This window comes from Schistocerca serialis, chromosome 9 (assembly GCF_023864345.2).
Source record: "Schistocerca serialis cubense isolate TAMUIC-IGC-003099 chromosome 9, iqSchSeri2.2, whole genome shotgun sequence".
NCBI lineage: Eukaryota > Metazoa > Arthropoda > Insecta > Orthoptera > Acrididae > Schistocerca > Schistocerca serialis.
The window spans coordinates 378355229-378379547 of record NC_064646.1 but is presented as its reverse complement, the minus strand read 5'-3'; positions in this window follow the sequence as shown (position 1 = coordinate 378379547).

The window sequence follows — 24319 nt, the reverse complement described above, 5'->3', positions numbered from 1 at the left end:
GTCGTGAGGTACAACCGTGAATTTTGTAGTTGAGTGTATCCCAATTCCTCATAAGTATTTTGATTAATCAGTGTGATTTAAGCACAGAAATGTAACTTAAATGTTACTGACTGTTTGTAGATCTGGAGAGTGATGAGCACTTTACAATTTTTCCTCTGAATGTGACTATATGTTTCGACTGTCTTTGAGTTGTGATCGACGAAGCGTTTAGATGTACGTCTGTGAGAAGTAAGCAGGTGAGAAGGGGACGAGATTGGCACTGAGCGTTTCGATGTGCATTTCCGTCACTTTCATGCTTGGTTCCTGCGTGAACTGTCAGGATGAGGGCTACCGATTAAGAATAATGCATCATATTTATTTCCATTTTTTCAAGTTCACAAATGTGTGGAACAGAATTCACTTTTTGTCTCCTTTACATGCACACTTCAATGTGTATTTGCTGATTTATGGCAGTGTCGACATTGTGCGTGGAGGATAAGGCAGTTTTTGCAGTCATGCATTACAGAACATTTAACACAAGACTTCGAAAGATTTCAAGGAATCGACAAAGTGGCTGAGTGCACCGCGCTATGTTTGTGCTGTCGCTTGAGTGGCCTTCTCTCTTGTGCCTACGACGGTGGGGCCGCTTCGAGCTATCAAATGGTTCAAATGGCTCTGAGCACTATGGTACTTAACAGCTGAGGTCATCAGTCCCCTAGAACTTAGAACTACTTAAACCTAACTAAGGACATCACACACATCGATGCCCGAGGCAGGATTCGAACCCGCGACCGTTGCAGTCGCGCGGTTCCGGACTGAAGCGCCTAGAACCGCTCGTTCGAGCTATCCGCTAGCGTTGCAACAACAGAACAAAGTCAGTTTTCGCGAAGACTTAAAATTCCAGGGCTTCGATTACTTTAACCCTTTCAGACCTGATTGTTATCTGTACAATGGAAACTTTTTCTTCGTGTGTAATGCTCTTAGATGATTTCTTAATGATTTTAGACGCACGATTGACGCAAAAATACGTACCTGTTTTCAAAATTATACATTATACACTTGGCTTCTTTTTATGGACCAAAATAACCCATTTTGGAATATTCGCTGCTGTAATAAATAAACAGATCACACAAAATAATAGTAATAATATTCAATTATATAATGTGGACTATAACTAACAAACCACTTCCATGTATATATTCTGACGGTCACAAGCAGCTGCATTGACTTGTTGATATTTTTATAATAGTGTACAATAGTTGGCAGCATTTATGCTTGATGAAAAGATTGAACATTCACACATGTGCACATGAGGGAAAAGTATCTGTGTTACAACTAAGACTCAGTAAGAATCAATGTGCGCAATTGTAGACACTGGGTCGGAACGGGTTAAGCACGTCCATGAGACCAGAGTTGCGATGCTTTAGAATCTGAGTCCGTATTTTGCTATCAGCAAGTTTCTCAATAATAGCATAGCGAAATATTTCGTCTCGAAATGAGGATCTGCAAGATCAGTTACAGTTCGTAGTCATGTTCCTGAGTGTAACGGTCCACTGCTTTTAACACTGATTATTATAACGATGTTATGAAAACATTTGAAACGAGCAGTAGCTATATGAATCTGCCCTTCGAAGCAGTCGCCTAACACTCGAATAATGTCTTCCTAGCGTATAATTTGGGGCTCTAGCTGAGGGAACAACTTGGCCATCAAAGAGTGAAAGGGTGGAAGACGCGCCACCTGGGGATTGGTATTCTGTGCTTCAGTTGTTGAGCAGGAGGAGCAGGTTACTGTTATCGTCCCATCGACATCGACGTCATTAGAGACGAAGCACAAGCTCGGTTTAGGGAAGGGTTGGGAAGGAAAATGGCCGCGCACTTTCAAAGGGGCCATCTCGGCATTTTCCTGAAGTGGTTTAAGGAAATCACGAAAAACTAAATCTGGATGATCGGGCGCGGGTTTTAACCGTCGTCCTCTCGAAAGCGAAACCAGTGTACTAACCAATGCGCTACCTCGCTCGGTGCTTCAGTTGTTGCAGTTGGCTGAGTTTTTTGGACTTCCATCAATGTGTCTACGGTTGTGAGCAAGGAGGTAATTTGTAGTAAGCACTGAAAGTGAATAATTGCAGGAAGGGGTTGTTGTACTAAGGATGTCATTGCACACATGAATTAAAAAACACTTTCAATAGACGAGCACCATGCGCGGTGCGTGCACACACGCACACACACACACACACACACACACACACACACACACACACACACACACACACTGAAGACACTAAAAATTATGGAAATGTCAGTGTTCAGTTGCTATTCACTGCAACAAAGAGCACCAGTCTTGTGGACAATTGATAGAAAAGAAAAGAAAGAAACCGAGTCGTCACGTGTTGATGTCTGTTGTATTGGCAGTTGAGCTGCCCGCGTGACCAGTAAATACAGTCGTCTACAAAAAGACAACACATTAGTAAGTCTGTTTACATTATATTATATACAGGGTGTTTCAAAAGTGATGGTCAGTATTCAGCGATATGACAGGAATGATCAATCGAAACAAAAATGTCAAGTAAGTATGGGATCTAAAATGCATACCTTAAGAGATATGAGATATTCTTGATCTTCAGTATTGTGAAATAGATCTCCTCTACAGCAGTCCCTTTGCTTTCCATATTTTGGGAAGTGGTACTACGGACCAAAACAAGAAAAATATGTCCAGTAAACATGTGCTGTAAAATGCATACCTTAATATGAGCACTTTTTTTTTCAAATCTCATTTTGTTCGATTTTGTTCGTTGCATCTGCTCGGGGCGGACGTCGTAAGACATCCGTTTAAGTTCGTTGTTGATCGATTAACTCTTTTTTATTACAGCGGGAGCTAACCCTCTGACCGAACACGCTGAGCTACCGTGCCGGGAGCACTTGTCCATTGGAAGAGTTGTGTTCCAAAGTACCGAAGGTGAACAGGCGCTCATAGCTGTTAAGGTGTTCATTTTAGAGCACATGTTTACTGATCATTTTTTTTCTTGTTTTGGTCCATACTACCACTTCCCAGCCGTGCGGGATTAGCCGCTGCATGGACTGTGCGGCTGGTCCCGGCGGAGTTTCGAGTCCTCCCTTGGGCATGGGTGTGTGTGTTTGTCCTTAGGATAATTTAGGTTAAGTAGTGTGTAAGCTTAGGGACTTATGACCTTAGCAGTTAAGTCCCATAAGATTTCACATCCATCTGAACATTTTTGAACCTTCCCAAAATATGGAAAGAGCTTGCAGTAGAAGTAGCTTCACAGTATCGAAGATAAGGAACTACTCATAGCTCTTAAAATATGCGTTATAGAGCCCATGTTTACGGGACCTTTTTGTTTAGAATGGTCATTACTTTCATATCCCTGAATCTTGACCACCACTTCTGAAACACCATATATAAAAGTTATGTATATCTTCGAATGCTGTACATGTCCTTCTATGATGCTGATGGCTGCTGATGACCGTGCAGTTGAGCGTCCAACAAACCTAAACATCATCATAGTTCAAATGGCTCTGAGGACTATGGGACTTAACATCTGAGGTCATCAGTCCCCTAGAACTTAGAACTACTTAAACCTAACTAACCTAAGGGCATCACACACATACATGCCCGCGGCAGGATTCGAACCTGCGACCGTAGCGGTCGCGTCGTTCTAGACTGAAGGGTCTAGAACCGCTCGGCCATTGCGGCCGACCAAACATCATCATGATCATGGTGCTGTGTCGTATACAGTAATAATAATGTTCTATATAGAACCAAATTGTTTTGAATGCTGAAACATACAAATCTGAGTGTTGTTAACGTTTAGTAGCATCGTGCTACGACGATGTACTGTCAGCACTGCAGTCTTACGCACTAATGTTGGTAAGTCTGTGGCTCCACTTAATTTGGGAGCGAATTCTGAATTGCGGAAATCCGGCTGCTGAAAGGAAGTGCCGGAAATCAGAGTGCCAGCGGTGAGCTAATGTGGATTTGCGTCCTGTAGTGTGGTTTACGAATGGCGTAAGCCGACGGAGAACTGTGAGCGATGGAAGAGCGATGCTCGTCCGGCGGCGTGCCAGTGGGAGGTTCAGAAATGATGTATCTCGCATAGCCTTGTGGTGCGTGACGGGTGCAGCTGACGAAGATGCAATCTATACCACATTTTACATCGGCATGTATTCTCTAAACACCATTGTGAAGTGCATGGCAAAAATTAGTGTTTCTTCCCATTACATTCACACTGTAGACCATGTGAAAAATGTTTAAATCCCCTACAGGAGCGATACCTAAGATACAGTAGTTTATTCCCAGATACATTATAAACATTGGCTTTTGAAACTCTGTAAGTAGGTTTCTGTGGGATAGTATATGTGTAGCTTCCAGCGTTTCCCAATTCTTTTTCAACATTTCCGTGTTGCTCTGTTAAACCAACCTGTGGGCATTTTTGCTGCCGTTCTCTTGGGTTTAATTCCTAAGTTCTGTGGCTTGTCGGGCTGTCATGTTATAGCAAGTGCGCGGATGAGTGTTATCTCTGCTGGACTGGCTGTATGGCTGGTGGAAAAAGCAGAGTGGATTGATTTACACTACTGGCCATTAAAATTGCTACACCACGAAGATAACGTGCTACAGGCGCGAAATTTAACCGACAGGAAGAAGATGCTGTGATATGCAAATGATTAGCTTTTCAGAGCATTCACACAAGGTTGGCGCCGGTGGCGACACCTACAACGGGCTGACGTGAGGAAAGTTTCCAACCGATTTCTCATTCACAAACAGCAGTTGACCGGCGTTGCCTGGTGAAACGCTGTTGTGATGCCTCGAGTAAGGATTGATAAAGGATTGATAAATGTCGGATTGTAGCCCATCGCGATTGCGGTTTATCGTATCGCGATATTGCTGCTCGCGTAGGTTGAGATCCAATGACTGTTAGGAGAATATGGAATCGGTGGGTTCAGGAGGGTAATACGGAACGCCGTGCTGCATCCCAACGGCCTCGTATCACTAGGAGTCGAGATGGCAGGCATCTTATCCGCATGGCTGTAACGGATCGTGCAGCCACGTCTCCATCCCTGAGTCAACAGATGGGAACGTTTGCAAGACAACAACCATCTGCACGAACAGTTCGACGACGTTTGCAGCAGCATTGACTATCAACTCGGAGACCATGGCTGCAGTTACCCTTGACGCTGCATCACGGACAGGAGCGCCTGCGATGGTATACTCAACGACGAAGCTGGGAGCACGAATAGCAAAAAGTCATTTTTTTGGATGAATCCAGGTTCTGTTTACAGCATCATGATGGTCCCATCCGTGTTTGGCGACATCCCGGTGATCGCACATTGGAAACATGTATTAGTCATCGCCATACTGGCGTATCACCTGGCGTGATGGTATGGGGTGCCATTGGTTACACGTCTCGGTCACCTCTTGCTCGCATTGACAGCACTTTGAACAGTGGACGTTACATTTCAGATGTCTTACGACCCGTGGCTCTGTCCTTTATTCGATTCCTGCGAAACCTTACATTTCAGCAGGATAATGCACGGCCGCATGTTGCAGGTCCTGTACGGGCCTGGATACAGAAAATGTTCGACCGCTGCCCTGGCCAGGACATTCTCCAGATCTTTCACCAATTGAAAACGTCTGGTCAATGGTGGCCGAGCAACTGGCTCGTCACAATACGGCAGTCACTGCTCTTGAAGAACTGTGGTTTCGTGTTGAAGCTGCGTGGGCAGATGTACCTGTACGCGCCATCCAAGCTCTGTCCGACTCAATGCCCAGGGGTATCAAGGCCGTTATTATGGCCAGAGGTGGTTGTTCTGGGTACTGATTTCTCAGGATCTATGCACCCAAACTAAGTGAAAATGCAATCACATGTCAGTTCTAATATAATATATTTGTCCAACGAATACCCCATTTTATCATCTGCATTTCTTAGTGGTGTAGCAATTGTAATTGCCAGTAGTGTACGATGGTCAGCCTTGGCAGGCGCTGGCTTATAGTGATTGTGGAGCCGGGATTGTATATGAAACGAACCTAGCAGAGTGAAGATTTGAACGCCCCCGCCGTGCACTGACTGTTTGTGATTTCTGAAGACGACTTTAAGCTACATTAACGTGCCCCTGCATATCGAATTCAGGGCGGTTATAACGACAGCTTCGATCCAAGAACCGTCAGAGCAGTCCATTGCTCTGTTAGAATGTATGAGTAATGGAGCTGAACTGGCGAACAGACAAATAAGCAGCAGTTTGGGCTACAAGGCATGGCAACAGATGTTGGAAGTTGCAGTGGGCCAGTTAAGTCGCCTACTTTATTTAACAATTGTTCTTAGTTATTGTGGTCTGTAATGTGACAACGAAATACTCAGTTTTGAAATGGGGGTTACATTGCGTGCTGTCTTATCTGAGTCAGGAAGTGCTACCTGTTGACTGACCAAAAAATATAGCTGGCTATACTGTTTGTTGTTTTGAGTGCTAAGGAACTGTTCGATTTAAAGTAAAAGTGGATTTATACGTTCCAGTATTCCTGAGTCAGTTAGTGGCAGATGCTGGCTAGAACTAGTAGTCAACCTTATTTTTGTCATTTCCTAACACCAGAAGAATGTTTTAATTTTGGCACTGTGTCTGAAAAAGTGTAAAAATTGTCTTATTTGAATAAGTTCTGGTCTACTGTAAAACACTGTTTTAGTTGTAACAGGTTTCAAGGCAGTCTGTTTGCTAAGTCAGCAAGTAGAAGACATTGTCAATAATTTATTGATCACATTCATTAAAACTAAAAGAAAATGTTACTTTTGGTATTCAGCTTTAAAAGATTCATATTTGGTGTATATGTATTTGTTTGTCAAACCTATGTGTCAGCTCCCCTAGAAAAAAGAAGTTAAAGGAGTCGAGTCTGTATGATAGAACAATGGATCACTTATCTTTCAAAATCTGCACGTATCACCCATTTTCCTGGCATCCAAACAGAATGGGGAAAATAGACCCATCATTAACTATAAGGAATTGAATAATAAGATTACCTTACGTTTAGTATCTCTACCAGACATACTTTCCTGTTTTGAGTGGTTTCATTGAGAAAGGATATTTACCAAATTGGTTTTGAATCAGGCCTACAATATGATACCTCTGACTAAAAGCTCTTTATGTAGTTACTGGCTCCATGGTTGCATTAAATTAAGTCCCCTTAGGATTATTCACAGGCATGGCCATACTTTCTCAGTTGATGGATTGTGTATTATCGGATATTAAGTTATATTTTGTTTAATGGGGGCCGGTGTGGCCGTGCGGTTCTAGGCCCTTCAGTCTGGAACCGCGTGACCGCTACGGTCGCAGGTTCGAATCCTACCTTGGGCATGGATGTGTGTGATGTCCTTAGGTTGGTTAGGTTTAAGTTGTTCTAAGTTCTAGGGGACTGATGACCACAGATGTTAAATCCCATAGTGCTCAGAGCCATTTGAACCATTTTGAACCTCGGAGATTTGCTCCTCAATTTCGTCCTACGGAAGTTGACGTGTAAATATAGCACACACCACAATGAAGCCGCCGCCATCATGCACAGTGCCTTTTTAACAACCTGAGTCCATTGCTTCGTGGTGTCTGTGCCACACTCAGACCCTAGCCTCAGCTTTTACGAGGTGAAATTCGGACTCATCTGACCAGACCACAGAGTTACAGTCGTCTAGCGTCCAAACGATATGATCACAAGCTCAGGAGAGGCGCTGTAGTCGATGTCGTGCTTTCAGCAAAAGCACTTGCTTTAGTCGTCTTGTGCCATAGCACACTGACGCCGAATTTCACCGCACTTTCCTAGCGGATACGTTCGTCGGACGTTGCACTTTGATTTCTGCAGTTATTTCACGCAGTGTTGCTTGTCTGTTAGCACTGAAATCTATATAAAAACGCCGCTGCCCTCGTTCGTTAAATGAGGGCCGTGGGCCGCTGGGTTGCCTATGGTGAGCGGTAATGCCCGAAATGTTTTATTCTACACTCCTGGAAATGGAAAAAAGAACACATTGACACCGGTGTGTCAGACCCACCATACTTTCTCCGGACACTGCGAGAGGGCTGTACAAGCAATGATCACACGCACGACACAGCGGACACACCAGGAACCGCGGTGTTGGCCGTCGAATGGCGCTAGCTGCGCAGCATTTGTGGACCGCCGCCGTCAGTGTCAGCCAGTTTGCCGTGGCATACGGAGCTCCATCGCCGTCTTTAACACTGGTAGCATGCCGCGACAGCGTGGACGTGAACCGTATGTGCAGTTGACGGACTTTGAGCGAGGGCGTATAGTGGGCATGCGGGAGGCCGGGTGGACGTACCGCCGAATTGCTCAACACGTGGGGCGTGAGGTCTCCACAGTACATCGATGTTGTCGCCAGTGGTCGGCGGAAGGTGCACGTGCCCGTCGACCTGGGACCGGACCGCAGCGACGCACGGATGCACGCCAAGACCGTAGGATCCTACGCAGTGCCGTAGGGGACCGCACCGCCACTTCCCAGCAAATTAGGGACACTGTTGCTCCTGGGGTATCGGCGAGGACCATTCGCAACCGTCTCCATGAAGCTGGGCTACGGTCCCGCACACCATTAGGCCGTCTTCCGCTCACGCCCCAACATCGTGCAGCCCGCCTCCAGTGGTGTCGCGACAGGCGTGAATGGAGGGACGAATGGAGACGTGTCGTCTTCAGCGATGAGAGTCGCTTCTGCCTTGGTGCCAATGATGGTCGTATGCGTGTTTGGCGCCGTGCAGGTGAGCGCCACAATCAGGACTGCATACGACCGAGGCACACAGGGCCAACACCCGGCATCATGGTGTGGGGAGCGATCTCCTACACTGGCCGTACACCACTGGTGATCGTCGAGGGGACACTGAATAGTGCACGGTACATCCAAACCGTCATCGAACCCATCGTTCTACCATTCCTAGACCGGCAAGGGAACTTGCTGTTCCAACAGGACAATGCACGTCCGCATGTATCCCGTGCCACCCAACGTGCTCTAGAAGGTGTAAGTCAACTACCCTGGCCAGCAAGATCTCCGGATCTGTCCCCCATTGAGCATGTTTGGGACTGGATATAGCGTCGTCTCACGCGGTCTGCACGTCCAGCACGAACGCTGGTCCAACTGAGGCGCCAGGTGGAAATGGCATGGCAAGCCATTCCACAGGACTACATCCAGCATCTCTACGATCGTCTCCATGGGAGAATAGCAGCCTGCATTGCTGCGAAAGGTGGATATACACTGTACTAGTGCCGACATTGTGCATGCTCTGTTGCCTGTGTCTATGTGCCTTGGTTCTGTCAGTGTGATCATGTGATGTATCTGACCCCAGGAATGTGTCAATAAAGTTCCCCCTTCCTGGGACAATGAATTCACGGTGTTCTTATTTCAATTTCCAGGAGTGTAGTTATCCTTTTGACACTGTGGATCTCGGCACAGTGATTTATCTAACGATTTTCTTATGGATTGTCCTATGTGTCTAGCTCCAAGTACCATTCCACGTTCAAAGTCTATTATAATCCGTTGTGCGACCATAATCGTGTCGGAAATCTTTTCACATGAATCAGCTGAGTAGAAGTGACAGCTACAGCAATACACTGCACTTTTATACAGGGTGTGGTAGATAAGTAATGAGACTCAGTCTAGAAAAACAAATTTATTGATCCAATTTGTACAAAACGTTAATATTCTTCAAAGTACTCGCCTTGGGCGTCGACACAACGTTGCCAGCGCGTTTTCGAAGCTTCATAGGCCCCACTGTTGTCCGTTTGAGTTATCCCAGTTAGTGCCTTCTCGACAGCACGTTGGATGTTCGGAATATCGTCGAAACGATTACCCTTCAGGCATCTTTTGACCTTCGGAAATAGGAAGAAATCAGGAGGACTCAAGTCAGGGCTGTATGGTGGCTGTGGCAAAACTTCAACTCCAATTCGGGTCAAGTAGGAGGTCACGAGGAACGCTGTGTGCGCCGGAGCGTTGTCGTGGTGGAGACGCCAGCGTAGAGCAAGGTCCTGTCGCTTCCGTTTGACGGCTCTGTGCAATCGCTGAAGGACTTCTTTGTAGAATTCGGCATTGACAGTCTTCCCCTGAGGGACAAACTCTTTGTGAATTAACCCCCGCTTGTCGAAAAACACAATCAGCATTGTCTTGATGCGGGACTTTGACATTCTTGCTTTCTTCGGCCGCGGGGATGCCAGTGTGTGCCACTCCGAGCTCTGGGTTTTCGTCTCTGGGTCGTACTGGAATGTCCACGATTCGTCGCCTGTTACTACATTGTCTAAAAAGTGTGGATTATTTTCCAAATCATTCAACATCTCACGGCAAACGTCCACTCGTTGTTGCTTTTGTTCGGCGGTGAGCACTCGGGTAACCAATTTTGCGCAAACTCTCCTCATCATCAAATCTTGCGTAACAATTTGGTGAACCGTAAATTTATTCACGGAGACCTCATCGGCGATCATTTTGAGACTTAAACGACGGTCGGAGTCCAGGAGTTCTTTCACTTTGGCCACCGTTTCATCCACACGACTCGTTGAAGGGCGTCCAGATCGTTCCATGTCTTCAACGGATTCCCTCCCGTTTTTAAATTCATTAAACCACCGGAACACTTGAGCTCTTGATAGGGAGTCTTCTTTGTAGGCCTCCGTAATCATAGCAAAAGTTTCCGAAGCAGTTTTGCCCAAGCGAAATCAAAATTTGATTGCATACCGCTGTTCTATCAAGCGATCCATCTTCAGCGTTTTCACAAGTGTCACGGGCACACAAACAACGTAATACGCGAAGCTCGACCCTCACTGCACCAGAGCTCCGACGCGACTGCGAACCGGTTCTATTGTTAGCTCAGATCCCCCACAACGTGACGTACAGGTGGAGACCGCCCTGCGAGCGACTGGGGCGCCGCGCGGCGGCCAGTTTCATTACTTATCTACCACACCCTGTACCTTGCGTACGCTATACTACCGCCATCTAAATACGTACTGATCAGCCAGTATATTATGTCAACCTACCTAATAGCCGGTATGTCTACTTTGGTACGGATAACAGCGGCGACGATTCGCGTCATGGAAGTAATGAGGCTTTGGTAGGTGTCTCGAGGGAGTTGGCACATCTGCACACAAGTCACCTAATTCCCAAAAATTCCGGGGAGTGGGCGATGAGCTCTGACGCCTTATTTCATTGCACCCCAGATGTATTTGATTGGGTTCAGATCTGACGAGTTGGGAGGCCAGCACATCAATTGGAACTCGCCACTCCGTCACACTCCTGGCTTTGTGACATGGCGCATTAGCTTGTTGAGAAATGCCACTGCCGTCGGGAAACATGATCGCAATGAAGGGGAGTACGTAGTCTGCAACCAGTGTCGCATACGACTTGGCTGTCTTTGTCTCTTGCACGAGCTCCACTGGACCCATGGATTCCCACGTGAATGTTCCCCACAGCGTAATGAAGTAGTTGCCAGCTGTCTCCTCTACGCAGAACAGGTGTCAAGGAGCTGTTCCCCTCGGGCCCTTTCAGTCGTAGTTGGCGACATTGTGGTATTAATACTGGCACATGCATGGGTCGTCGCTTGCGGAGGCCCATCGTTAGAAGTGTTCGGTGCACTGTGTGTTTGGACACTCTTGTACTCTGTCCAGTATGATGTTTTGCCACAGTTCGCCGTCTGTCCTCTTTTACTAATCTTTCCAGCCTTAGACGTCAGACATCTGTGATGAGGACTGGTCGCACGACCTCAAGATATCTGGACGTGGTTTTAACCTGGTTTCGTCACCTGTTGAAGACACTGACCACAGCGCTCCTCGAACATCCGACAGACCTTGGAGTTTACAGAATGCTCATGCCAAGCCTCCGGATCATCGCAATCTGTCCTCGATCAAACTCAAATAGATCGCACACCTTCCCCATTCTGCACACGTACATCACGTTCAGTGATACTACAAATAATGTGCGTGTGTCTGACTAGCAGTCATTCCTCGCAAAGTAACACGGCTATTGCCTGGACAGGTTTATATCGATATCAGGTCGGTGTTCATATTGTTTTAACTGATCATTCTAGCTATCCCATGACTTTCGTCACTTCGATGTGTTACTGGAAGATACTACGAGTGTACATCGACGTTCTGGGTCGTTTACTTGACTTGAGTTTCAGCAACGAACAAAACCTCTTTAGGCCTCCCAACTCCCGTCTGCCTCGTCAAAGTAATTACGGAGAGAGGGGAGAGGAAACTGTGGCGACAGCTGGTTGCGCAGCCGTTGTAACAGCAGTTTCTGTTGTTGCTGGTGGACTTTTTACTGTTTTTCTTGCTGTTGCTTTTGTTGGCAATTGTGTTTGCTGCTGAAAGTCCAGCTGTTTCTCTTGCTGCTGTTATCGTTGCAGTTGCTGTTGCCGTTCCACCTCTAACTGGTCTTGTCAAAACCTTAGAAAGTCGAGATCCATGTTTCACTGAACAGTAGCATAGTGAGGGAGTTCTGGTCGTCTTCTTTCTATCCTGCTCTACGTAGGTGGACAATAGTTTACTGTCACTCGCAGTGGTGGTAACGGGGAGACTGGTGGAACAAACAGGTGTTTCCTGACGGCAGGCTTGACGACGTCAACAACTGACGACAAACAAGTTCAGAGCGCAGAAAAGTCGTCTTAAGCGTGTACAGCACGTCAGGGAAAAATGCAAATCACAAACTAATGCAGGCAAGATCAAAACTATGCTGTTTAACGTTGTATAACTTAAGGCCTCAGAGACTGGCAAGAGATTGGCCAGCAACGGAAGGACCGCGATATTTACCGGCCTACTCTCTTCAGCGGCCGGCTCCACGTGACACACTGGCGATGAAGGCAGCGCTTAGCACTGGGGCAAGCTGCGACCGGAATACGCGTCCCGGGTGTCGTTGACGCGTTCCCCCTGTCGATATATGGTATGGGAACGGATGACAATTACCGAACTGACAAATGAGCAACAGTTGTGGGAATGCTGTCCATCTACCAAACTTGTCAACAGATATCAATTCCAAAGTGCTGTTTAAGTCATGTAGTTAGTTTAACAATTATTCTAAGTTAAGATGGTCTGTAAGGTGTGCTGTGTTTGCCGAACCTGAAAGTGCTATCGCACTCACATGGAACGCAATACCTAGTACAAACTGTGCCGCTTGTGGGGCACGTCAGACATCTCGTAATATTCCTCTCAGAGTGAGCTCCTGGCTCCCGTTTTTTAGGAGGCTGGCGTTCTTGTTGCCTCCAACTGTTCAGTGTGAAACGTCCCCTTAGAAAAATTTATGAATTACTATGCTGATAAACCTCTTACATTATTTGATCTTCAAACAGCTGAGCAGAACTGAACGTACTCAGACATTTCTCTCTTTACTTATTCTGATCAACACTAAGCCGACACACAATATTTTTAGCGCAACGCAATCTGACTTTCAAAAATCCCTATAAAAGAATGGCCCTGACTAACAATAACCTATACCTTTCATGAATCACTTACCTCACAAAAATCTTCTTTACTCGAACTACTGCAATACAGCGAGCGCCAATACTGCCAGCTAAATAAAAGATTCTAACTATTGAAGGCACTAACTACTGATAGGCACAGTTAGCAAATGAAAGATTTTGATAAAGAACAAACAATGTATTTACCTTAATAGTGTTCAAATGTCACAATATATATATCAGTTCATGACATCCAGTATTACAAATTTACTGTATCTGATGGACACACATCCAGATCATCCGCTCTCAAAACTCCGCCATCTCTCTCCCCAAATTCACCACTGCTGGCGGCTCACCTCAAACTGCGCAACGCTACGCTCTGTTAACAGCCTACTGCCCAACACTACAATAGCAAATTCCAGCAATGCAAGCCAGCCACAGACTGCATACAGCACAGCCAGTGATTTTCATACAGAGCGCTACGTGGCGGTGGCGTTACCAATATAAGAACCTAAACAGCCTTCTTACAAGTGTCGAAATGAGCCAACCCTGCCCGCCAAATCCCCCGTCAGAAGACAGGTCTCTTTTCATTGTGCTACAACTATTATTTATGTTATAAGAATGCAGAGTCTCGCGGCAGTAACACTGAATGAAAAATTTTCGGGTTTCCAGCCACGTCAAGTGATTAAAATTACACTAACTATCGACCAAGCACGTCTTGGCCATTGTCAAGCAGTATGACTGCCAATGGGCTGCTGATACGACCCCTAGATCACCAGCCGCCGGCTGGGACGTCACTGGTGCTTGCACAATGGCCGTATATGGCATAAATTGACTCGGAGTTCGACGAACCCACTTCAAACGCTCGATAGCTGGGCCCCAATCCGAGCTGAATTACAGGCCACTGTCATGGCTTGCACTAACGGAGAAAGTGTAATTAAAGAAGCTATTGAAATAAAAATCACCGATAACACCATAAACAGAGTCGGTGGCCGGCAGCTCAGCACGTCGTAGGACTCCAGTGATCCCACGGTTGAACTGATGCATTGAACGCCGAGTCAATGTATGCCACTATATGGCGATGCTGAAGGCTCCAGCGACATCACAGGCGGCCGCTAAGATATACACTCCTGGAAATGGAAAAAAGAACACATTGACACCGGTGTGTCAGACCCACCATACTTGCTCCGGACACTGCGAGAGGGCTGTACAAGCAATGATCACACGCACGACACAGCGGAAACACCAGGAACCGCAGTGTTGGCCGTCGAATGGCGCTAGCTGCGCAGCATTTGTGCACCGCCGCCGTCAGTGTCAGCCAGTTTGCCGTGGCATACGGAGCTCCATCGCAGTCTTTAACACTGGTAGCATGCCGCGACAGCGTGGACGTGAACCGTATGTGCAGTTGACGGACTTTGAGCGAGGGCGTATAGTGGGCATGCGGGAGGCCGGGTGGACGTACCGCCGAATTGCTCAACACGTGGGGCGTGAGGTCTCCACAGTACATCGATGTTGTCGCCAGTGGTCGGCGGAAGGTGCACGTGCCCGTCGACCTGAGACCGGACCGCAGCGACGCACGGATGCACGCCAAGACCGTAGGATCCTATGCAGTGCCGTAGGGGACCGCACCGCCACTTCCCAGCAAATTAGGGACACTGTTGCTCCTGGGGTATCGGCGAGGACCATTCGCAACCGTCTCCATGAAGCTGGGCTACGGTCCCGCACACCGTTAGGCCTTCTTCCGCTCACGCCCCAACATCGTGCAGCCCGCCTCCAGTGGTGTCGCGACAGGCGTGAATGGAGGGACGAATGGAGACGTGTCGTCTTCAGCGATGAGAGTCGCTTCTGCCTTGGTGCCAATGATGTTCGTATGCGTGTTTGGCGCCGTGCAGGTGAGCACCACAATCAGGACTGCATATGACCGAGGCACACAGGGCCAACACCCGGCATCATGGTGTGGGGAGCGATCTCCTACACTGGCCGTACACCACTGGTGATCGTCGAGGGGTCACTGAATAGTGCACGGTACATCCAAACCGTCATCGAACCCATCGTTCTACCATTCCTAGACCGGCAAGGGAACTTGCTGTTCCAACAGGACAATGCACGTCCGCATGTATCCCGTGCCACCCAACGTGCTCTAGAAGGTGTAAGTCAACTACCCTGGCCAGCAAGATCTCCGGATCTGTCTCCCATTGAGCATGTTTGGGACTGGATGAAGCGTCGTCTCACGCGGTCTGCACGTCCAGCACGAACGCTGGTGCAACTGAGGCGCCAGGTGGAAATGGCATGGCAAGCCGTTCCACAGGACTACATCCAGCATCTCTACGATCGTCTCCATGGGAGAATAGCAGCCTGCATTGCTGCGAAAGGTGGATATACACTGTACTAGTGCCGACATTGTGCATGCTCTGTTGCCTGTGTCTATGTGCCTGTGGTTCTGTCAGTGTGATCATGTGATGTATCTGACCCCAGGAATGTGTCAATAAAGTTTCCCCTTCCTGGGACAATGAATTCACGGTGTTCTTATTTCAATTTCCAGGAGTGTATAAGGGGCATACCAGCAGCCCACTGGCAGTCGTACCACTTGACAACTTGACGATGCTCCAGGAGCACTTTTCTGAAAGCTCGTGTAATTTTGATCACTTGATTCAGTTAGAAGGAAGGGAACTTTTTATTCATTACTTATAATACCCAACATTCAGCATTTGTATTTGAGCTTTCCTTATTTATAAAATTCGGTCGTTCACTGTGCTTAGTACTCTTATAGTATTTAAACTCACCCTTTCGTTTCTTCTCTCGACAGTTTCAAAAATTTTTCCTCTCGGGGTGTGATGGGTGGGATAAATGTCTCATTGTTGCCTTAACGGTCGTTTAAGCGAGAAACAACAAACGACTATGCCACTGTAGTGCCCTTTTAACGTTTCCCGCCTCCTTGCTGTCATAGCCATTTGGTCACGTATGACGAAGCACACTGGTTAACTTACAAAACACACACACACACACACACACACACACACACACAGACACAAACACACACAGACACACACACACACACACACACACACACACACACACACACACATACACACACACACAAACACACAAACACACACAGACACACACACACAGACGCACAGACACACGGACATACTGTGTGGAACGAATGAACAGCTGAGAACAACAATGTCACTTGAAAGTCGTACGTTAACTTAGTATTCACACAATTTGTTTAAGCAAGTGTTTATATAGTATTGCCTCTCAAGCTTTCTCTGTCTTCTGTCATGCTCTATCTTATTAAATAACTGTTGTTCACTTCAAATTAGTGACATAATATCTTTTCCTCGGTCATTTTTCTTTCAACTCCCCGCGCTGAATGTGGTGGAGTCATGGCCCATCAAGGCGAATAAATTATATGATTGTCCGAAAGAAAAAACATCATCCATTCATGTAATTGATTTATCTCGATCGGCAATAAATCCATCACATTCAGTGCAGAAGCACACCTGTGTCTGATCTGGAGAAATCTCCAAGTAGCTACCATGGAGGACATGGACGGAGACTGGAGGTAGGTGGCACTAGATGGGAGTCTGGGTCGGCCAGGAGGCGTCCCTACATAGCAGGTTCAGTCGCGATAAACACTATGTCCATGTAACGCACTGGTTAACATAATGTAGATTATTGTTTGGGTTAAAAATAGAGACAGGGTTGTTGCTGTAACCTTGTTTGTTTTGTTTTTGGTCAGTCTACTGACTGGTTTGATGCGGCCCGCCACGAATTCCTTTCCTGTGCTAACCTCTTCATCTCAGAGTAGCACTTGCAACCTACGTCCTCGATTATTTGCTTGACGTATTCCAATCTCTGTCTTCCTCTACAGTTTTCGCCCTCTACAGCTCCCTCTAGCACCATGGAAGTCATTCCCTCATGTCTTAGCAGATGTCCTATCATCCTGTCCCTTCTCCTTATCAGTGTTTTCCACATATTCCTTTCCTCTCCGATTCTGCGTAGAACCTCCTCATTCCTTACCTTATCAGTCCACCTAATTTTCAACATTCGTCTATAGCACCACATCTCAAATGCTTCGATTCTCTTCTGTTCCGGTTTTCCCACAGTCAATGTTTCACTACCATACAATGCTGTACTCCAGACGTACATCCTCAGAAATTTCTTCCTCAAATTAAGGCTGGTATTTGATATTAATAGACTTCTCTTGGCCAGAAATGCCTTTTTTTGCCACAGCGAGTCTGCTTTTGATGTCCTCCTTGCTCCGTCCGTCATTGGTTATTTTACTGCCTAGGTAGCAGAATTCCTTAACTTCATTCAGTTCGTGACCATCAATCCTGATGTTAAGTTTCTCGCTGTTCTCATTTCTACTACTTCTCATTACCTTCGTCTTTCTCCGATTTTCTGTCAAACCATACTGTGTACTCATTAGACTGTTCATTCCGTTCAGCAGATCATTTAATTCTTCTTCACTTTCACTCAGGATAGGAACGTCATCAGCGAATCGTATCATTGATATCCTTTCACCTTGTATTTTAATTCCACTCCTGAACCTTTCTTTTATTTCCATCATTGCTTCCTCGATGTACAGATTGAAGAGTAAGGGCGAAAGGCTACAGCCTTGTCTTACACCCTTCTTAATACGAGCACTTCGTTCTTGATCGTCCACTCTTATTATTCCCTCTTGGTTGTTGTACATATTGTATATGACCCGTCTCTCCCTATAGCTTACTCCTACTTTTTTCAGAATCTCGAACAGCTTGCACCATTTTATATTTAACGCTATTTCCAGGTCGACAAATCCTATGAAAGTGTCTTGATTTTTCTTTAGCCTTGCTTCCATTATTAGCCGTAACGTCAGAATTGCCTCTCTCGTCCCTTTACTTTTCCTAAAGCCAAACTGATCGTCACCTAGCGCATTCTCAATTTTCTTTTCCATTCTTCTGTATATTATTCTTGTAAGCAGCTTCGATGCATGAGCTGTTAAGCTGATTGTGCGATAATCACTTGTCAGCTCTTGCCGTCTTCGGAATTGTGTGGATGATGCTTTTCCGAAAGTCAATTGGTATATCGCCAGACTCATATATTCCACACACCAACGTGAATAGTCATTTTGTTGCCACTTCCCCCAATGATTTTAGAAATTCTGATGGAATGTTATCTATCGCTTCTGCCTTATTTGACTGTAAGTCCTCCAAAGCTCTTTTAAATTCCGATTCTAATACGGGATCCCCTATCTCTTCTAAATCGACTCCTGTTTCTTCTTCTATCACATCAGACAAATCTTCACCCTCATAGAGGCTTTCAATGTATTCTTTCCACCTATCTGCTCTCTCCTCTGCATTTAACTGTGGAATTCCCGTTGCATTCTTAATGTTACCACCGTTGCTTTTAATGTCACCAAAGTTTGTTTTGACTTTCCTGTATGCTGAGTCTGTCCTTCCGACAATCATATCTTTTTCGATGTCTTCACATTTTTCCTGCAGCCATTTCTTCTTAGCTTCCCTGCACTTCCTACTTATTTCATTCCTCAGCGACTTGTATTTCTGTATTCCTGATTTTCCCGGAACATGTTTGTACTTCCTCCTTTCATCAATCAACTGAAGTATTTCTTCTGTTACCCATGGTTTCTTCGGAGCTACCTTCTTTGTACCTATGTTTTCCTTCCCAACTTCTGTGATGGCCCTTTTTAGAGATGTCCATTCCTCTTCAACTGTACTGCCTACTGCGCTATTCCTTATTGCTGTATCTATACCTTTAGAGAACTTCAAACGTATCTCGTCATTCCTTAGTACTTCCGTATCCCACTTCTTTGCGTATTGATTCTTCCTGACAAATGTCTTGAACTTCAGCCTACTCTTCATCACTACTATATTGTGATCTGAGTCTATATCTGCTCCTGGGTACGCTTTACAATACAGTATCTGATTTCGGAATCTATGTTTGACCATGATGTAATCTAATTGAAATCTTCCCGTATCTCCCGGCCTTTTCCAAGTATACCTCCTCCTCTTGTGATTCTTGAACAGGGTATTCGCTATTACTAGCTGAAACTTGTTTTAGAACTCAATTAGTCTTTCTCCTCTTTCATTCCTTGTCCCAAGCCCATATTCTCCTGCAACCTTTTCTTCTGCTCCTTCCCCTACAACTGCATTCCAGTCGCTCATGACTATTAGATTTTCGTCCTCCTTTACATACTGCATTACCCTTTCAATATCCTCATACACTTTCTCTATCTGTTCATCTTCAGCCTGCGACGTCGGCATGTATACTTGAACTATCGTTGTCGGTGTTGGTCTGCTGTCGATTCTGATTAGAACAACCCGGTCACTGAACTGTTCACAGTAACACACCCTCTGCCATACCTTTCTATTCATAACGAATCCTACACCTGTTATACCATTTTCTGCTGCTGTTGATATTATCCGTTACTCATCTGACCAGAAATCCTTGTCTTCCTTCCACCTCACTTCACTGACCCCTACTATATCTAGATTGAGCCTTTGCATTTCCCTTTTCAGATTTTCTAGTTTCCCTACCACGTTCAAGCTTCTGACATTCGACGCCCCGACTCGTAGAACGTTATCCTTTCGTTGATTGTTCAATCTTTTTCTCATGGTAACCTCCCGCTTGGCAGTCCCCTCCCGGAGATCCGAATGGGAGACTATTCCGGTATCTTTTGCCAATGGAGAGATCATCATGACACTTCTTCAATTACAGGCCACATATCCTGTGGATACACGTTACGTGTCTTTAATGCAGTGGTTTACATTGCCTTCTGCAGCCTCAGGTCGTTGATCATTGCTGATTCATCCGCCTTTAGGGGCAATTTCCCACCCATAGGACAAGAGAGAGTGCCCTGAACCTCTATCCGCTCCTCCGCCCTCTTTGACAAGGCCGTTGGCAGAATGAGGCTGACTTCTTATGCCAGAAGTCTTCGGCCGCCAATGCTGATTATTTATCAAAATTTTGGCAGTGGCGGGGATCGAACCTGCGACCGAACACGTTTTGATTATGAATCAAAGACGCTACCCCTAGACCACGGAACCTACCATCATATAGTAAATTTTTGAGTACTATTCTGGCCGGCCGCGGCGGCCGAGCGGTCCTAGACGCTTCAGTCCGGAACCGCGCGACTGCTACGGTCGCTGGTTCGAATCCTGCTTCGGGTTTGGATGTGTGTGGTGTCCTTAGGTTAGTTAGGTTTAAGTAGTTCTAAGTTCTAGGGGACTGATGACCTCAGAAGTTAAGTACCATAGAGCTCAGAGCCATTTTTAGTACTAGTCTGGTCACATATTTTCTTAGTTTGACTTTGGTTAGAGAAACTTTGTCTCAATGTTGTAAAGTTGCAGCGATTTGGGCCGTTTCTATTTTTGAATGGAACAAATTGTTACGATCATAGAAAAGTCTGTAGTTGTCATGTATTTCTTCGTAACACTAACATGTGTATGTTTGTTTCAGGTTTCTCCCTGAAATTGGGCTTTAACTGTGTCAAGTCTGGATAGTAGAGGGAGTGGATTTACATCTGACCAGTTCTTGGTACCCAGACACCTTTACGAATGTGGATTGATCGGGTGAATTTCGTTTGTTCCTGGCAGAATAGGGTTAGCTGACTGGCAGGAGAACTTGAGAAACGGCGCCTGAGGTCTGAGCTGCAGCACTGCTGCAGGCCAGAGGCACACCACAGAAAACAACAAAATGTGTAGTGCTCACTGTATGTGCTGTGTAATTACTACAAGAAATCTACGCTACTGGCCGTTAAAATTGCTACACCAAGAAGAAATGCAGATGATAAACGGGTATTCACTGGACAAACATATTATACGAGAACTGACATGTGATTACATTTTCACTCAATTTGGGTGCATAGATCCTGAGAAATCAGTACCCAGAACAACCACCTCTGGCCGCAATAACGGCCTTGATACGCCTGGGCATTGAGTCAAACAGAGCTTGGATGGCGTGGACAGGTACAGCTGCTCATGCAGCTTCAACACGATACCACAGTTCATCAAGTGTAGTAACTTGCATAATACTGTGACGAGCCAGCTGTTCGGCCGCCATTGACCAGACGTTTTCAGTTGGTGAGAGATCTGGAGAATGTACTGGCCAGGGCAGCAGTCGAACATTTTCTGTATCCAGAAAGGCCCGTACAGGACCTGCAACATGCGGTCGTGCATTATCCTGCTGAAATGTAGGGTTTCCCAGGGATCGAATGAAGGGTAGAGCCACGGGTCGTAACAGATCTGAAATGTAACGTCCACTGTTCAAAGTGTCGTCAATGCGAACAAGAGGTGACCGAGACGTGTAACCAATGGCACCACATACCATCACGCCGGGTGATACGCCAGTACGGCGATGACGAGTACACGCTTCCAATGTGCGTTCATCGCGATGTCGCCAAACACGGATGCGACCATCACGATGCTGTAAACAGAACCTGGATTCATCAGAAAAATGACGTTTTGCCATTCGTGCGCCCAGGTTAGTCGTTGAGTACGCCATCGCAGGCGCTCCTGTCTGTGATGCAGCGTCAAGGGTAACCGCAGCCTTGGTCTCCGAGCTGATAGTTCATGCTGCTGCAAACGTCGTCGAACTGTTCGTGCAGATGGTTGTTGTCTTGCAAACGTCCCTATCTGTTGACTCAGGGATCGAGACGTGGCTGCACGATCCGTTACAGCCATGCTGCTAAGTTGCCTGTCATCTCGACTGCTAGTGATACGAGGCCGTTGGGATCCAGCACGGCACTCGTATTACCCTCCTGAACCTAACGATTCCATATTCTGCTAACACTCATTGGATCTCGACCAACGCGAGCAGCAATGTCGCGATACGATAAACCGCAATCGCGAAGGCTACAATCCGACCTTTATCAAAGCCGGAAACGTGATGATACGCATTTCTCCTCCTTACGAGAGCCATCACAACAACGTTTCACCAGGCAGCGCCCGTCAACTGCTGTTTGTGAATGAGTAATCGGTTGGGAACATTCCTCACGTCAGGACGTTGTAGGTGTCGCCACCGGCGCCAACCTTGTGTGAATCCTCTGAAAAGCTAATCATTTGCATATCACAGCATCTTCTTCCTGTCGGTTAGATTTCGCGTCTGTATCACGTCATCTTCGTGGTGTAGCAATTTTAATGTCCAGTAGTGTAGTGTACGGAAATAAAAAGATTGAAGAAAAAGTAAAAGGACAGTATTTAGAGGACTTCAAGAAAAATCGCTGGTACACTTTCGATACGTTTATGTTTTGTTACTCATAACTTTGACCAGTCGTATCAGCATGATGGAAATGTTTATGAATAAATTTATTTAGAGTATGTTCAGTTAAGTTAGTGTAGGAAGTGCTGCCGCAATTTTTCTGCTATCATATGTAGAACTTATTTTTGTGTATTATTTCGTTTCTGAGGGCGCAGATTGGATTTAGTGCTACTTGTGACACCGTGCACTGCGTTTATGTAGTAGCAAGTGAGGGTAATGATGAGCGTGCAAGCTGTGTTGGGAGATTAGAGCGGCAGTTTTCCGCCGCAGAACACGTGGCTGGCGGTTGCTACAGGGCCGTGGCGAGCGACTAGCGTTACGCGGCCTTAGGAAAACTCGAGCGGACGCTAGGCAGGGGCGTGTATGGCCGTGTCTGCACGCTTGGAGAAATTTATGTGCCATAGAAAAAACGATAAAAACTGAACTAAGAGTGACACTGAGGTGCGAGATGGCACTTACGGACGTAAAAATATGAAAAACCTAATTATCTAGACGCGCCACAAAAATATATAATAGTTTAAGAGTTATAATTGTCTGAAAATTGTAAATTTATGAAATGTCAATAGCTAATATCTCGGCAATGCTTTGGCCGATTAATATAAACAAAGTGTCTACGGATGCGGCTAGTAGAGCTGTATGGAGCAGTCATAGCCGATTTAGCAAACCATGTACCAATTTTGAATGAGAGGTCGGAATATGGCATTCGACTAAGAGAAACTGTGTTTTAAATCTAAAGAGACGAAACTAGTGGCAGTATTCTAAAGTTTAAAGAAGTTAATGAGCAATTAAGAATGTATTTTTATTTGTTTATTTATGCTTAGTATCAAAAATTCTTGAAAAGCAAAATCCTTGGTGACCGGGGAGTTGGGTTTGAGCGACGCTAAGAAATGGACGTGCTACCCGTCTGGGGGTAATGCGGGTTGGTAGCCACGTTCAGGGAGAAGTATGTATGTAGCGATGTTCGAAAGCGATCAAGTGGAGCGCATCTAAAGTTTAAAGAGGTAAATGAGTAAGTGACTATGTATTTTTATTTGTTTGTTTATGCTTAGTATCAAAAATGCGGGAAAAGCCAAATTGTTGATGAGTTGGGCTTGAGCGACGCTAAGAGAAGGACGTGTCATCCGTGTGGGGGTAATGTGGGTTGGTAGCCACGTTCGGGGACAAGTATGTATGTAGCGACATTCGAAAGCGATCACGTGGAGCGCAATATAGTGGTTTAGGACAGCAGACAACAGTGTATTTTGTGAACTGTGAACTGACTGTTGAGTGTCGTGATCGCGATGTATGAATTTTATAGTGAAGTGTTGTAGCGTCAGTTATTAACGGCCGGCCTTACGTAAGAGCCTCTCAGACTGCATTTTAAGCGTTTAGTGAATATATTGAAGAAAAATAAACTACTTCTTCAAATTACACTCCTGGAAATTGAAATAAGAACACCGTGAATTCATTGTCCCAGGAAGGGGAAACTTTATTGACACATTCCTGGGGTCAGATACATCACATGATCACACTGACAGAACCACAGGCACATAGACACAGGCAACAGAGCATGCACAATGTCGGCACTAGTACAGTGTATATCCACCTTTCGCAGCAATGCAGGCTGCTATTCTCCCATGGAGACGATCGTAGAGATGCTGGATGTAGTCCTGTG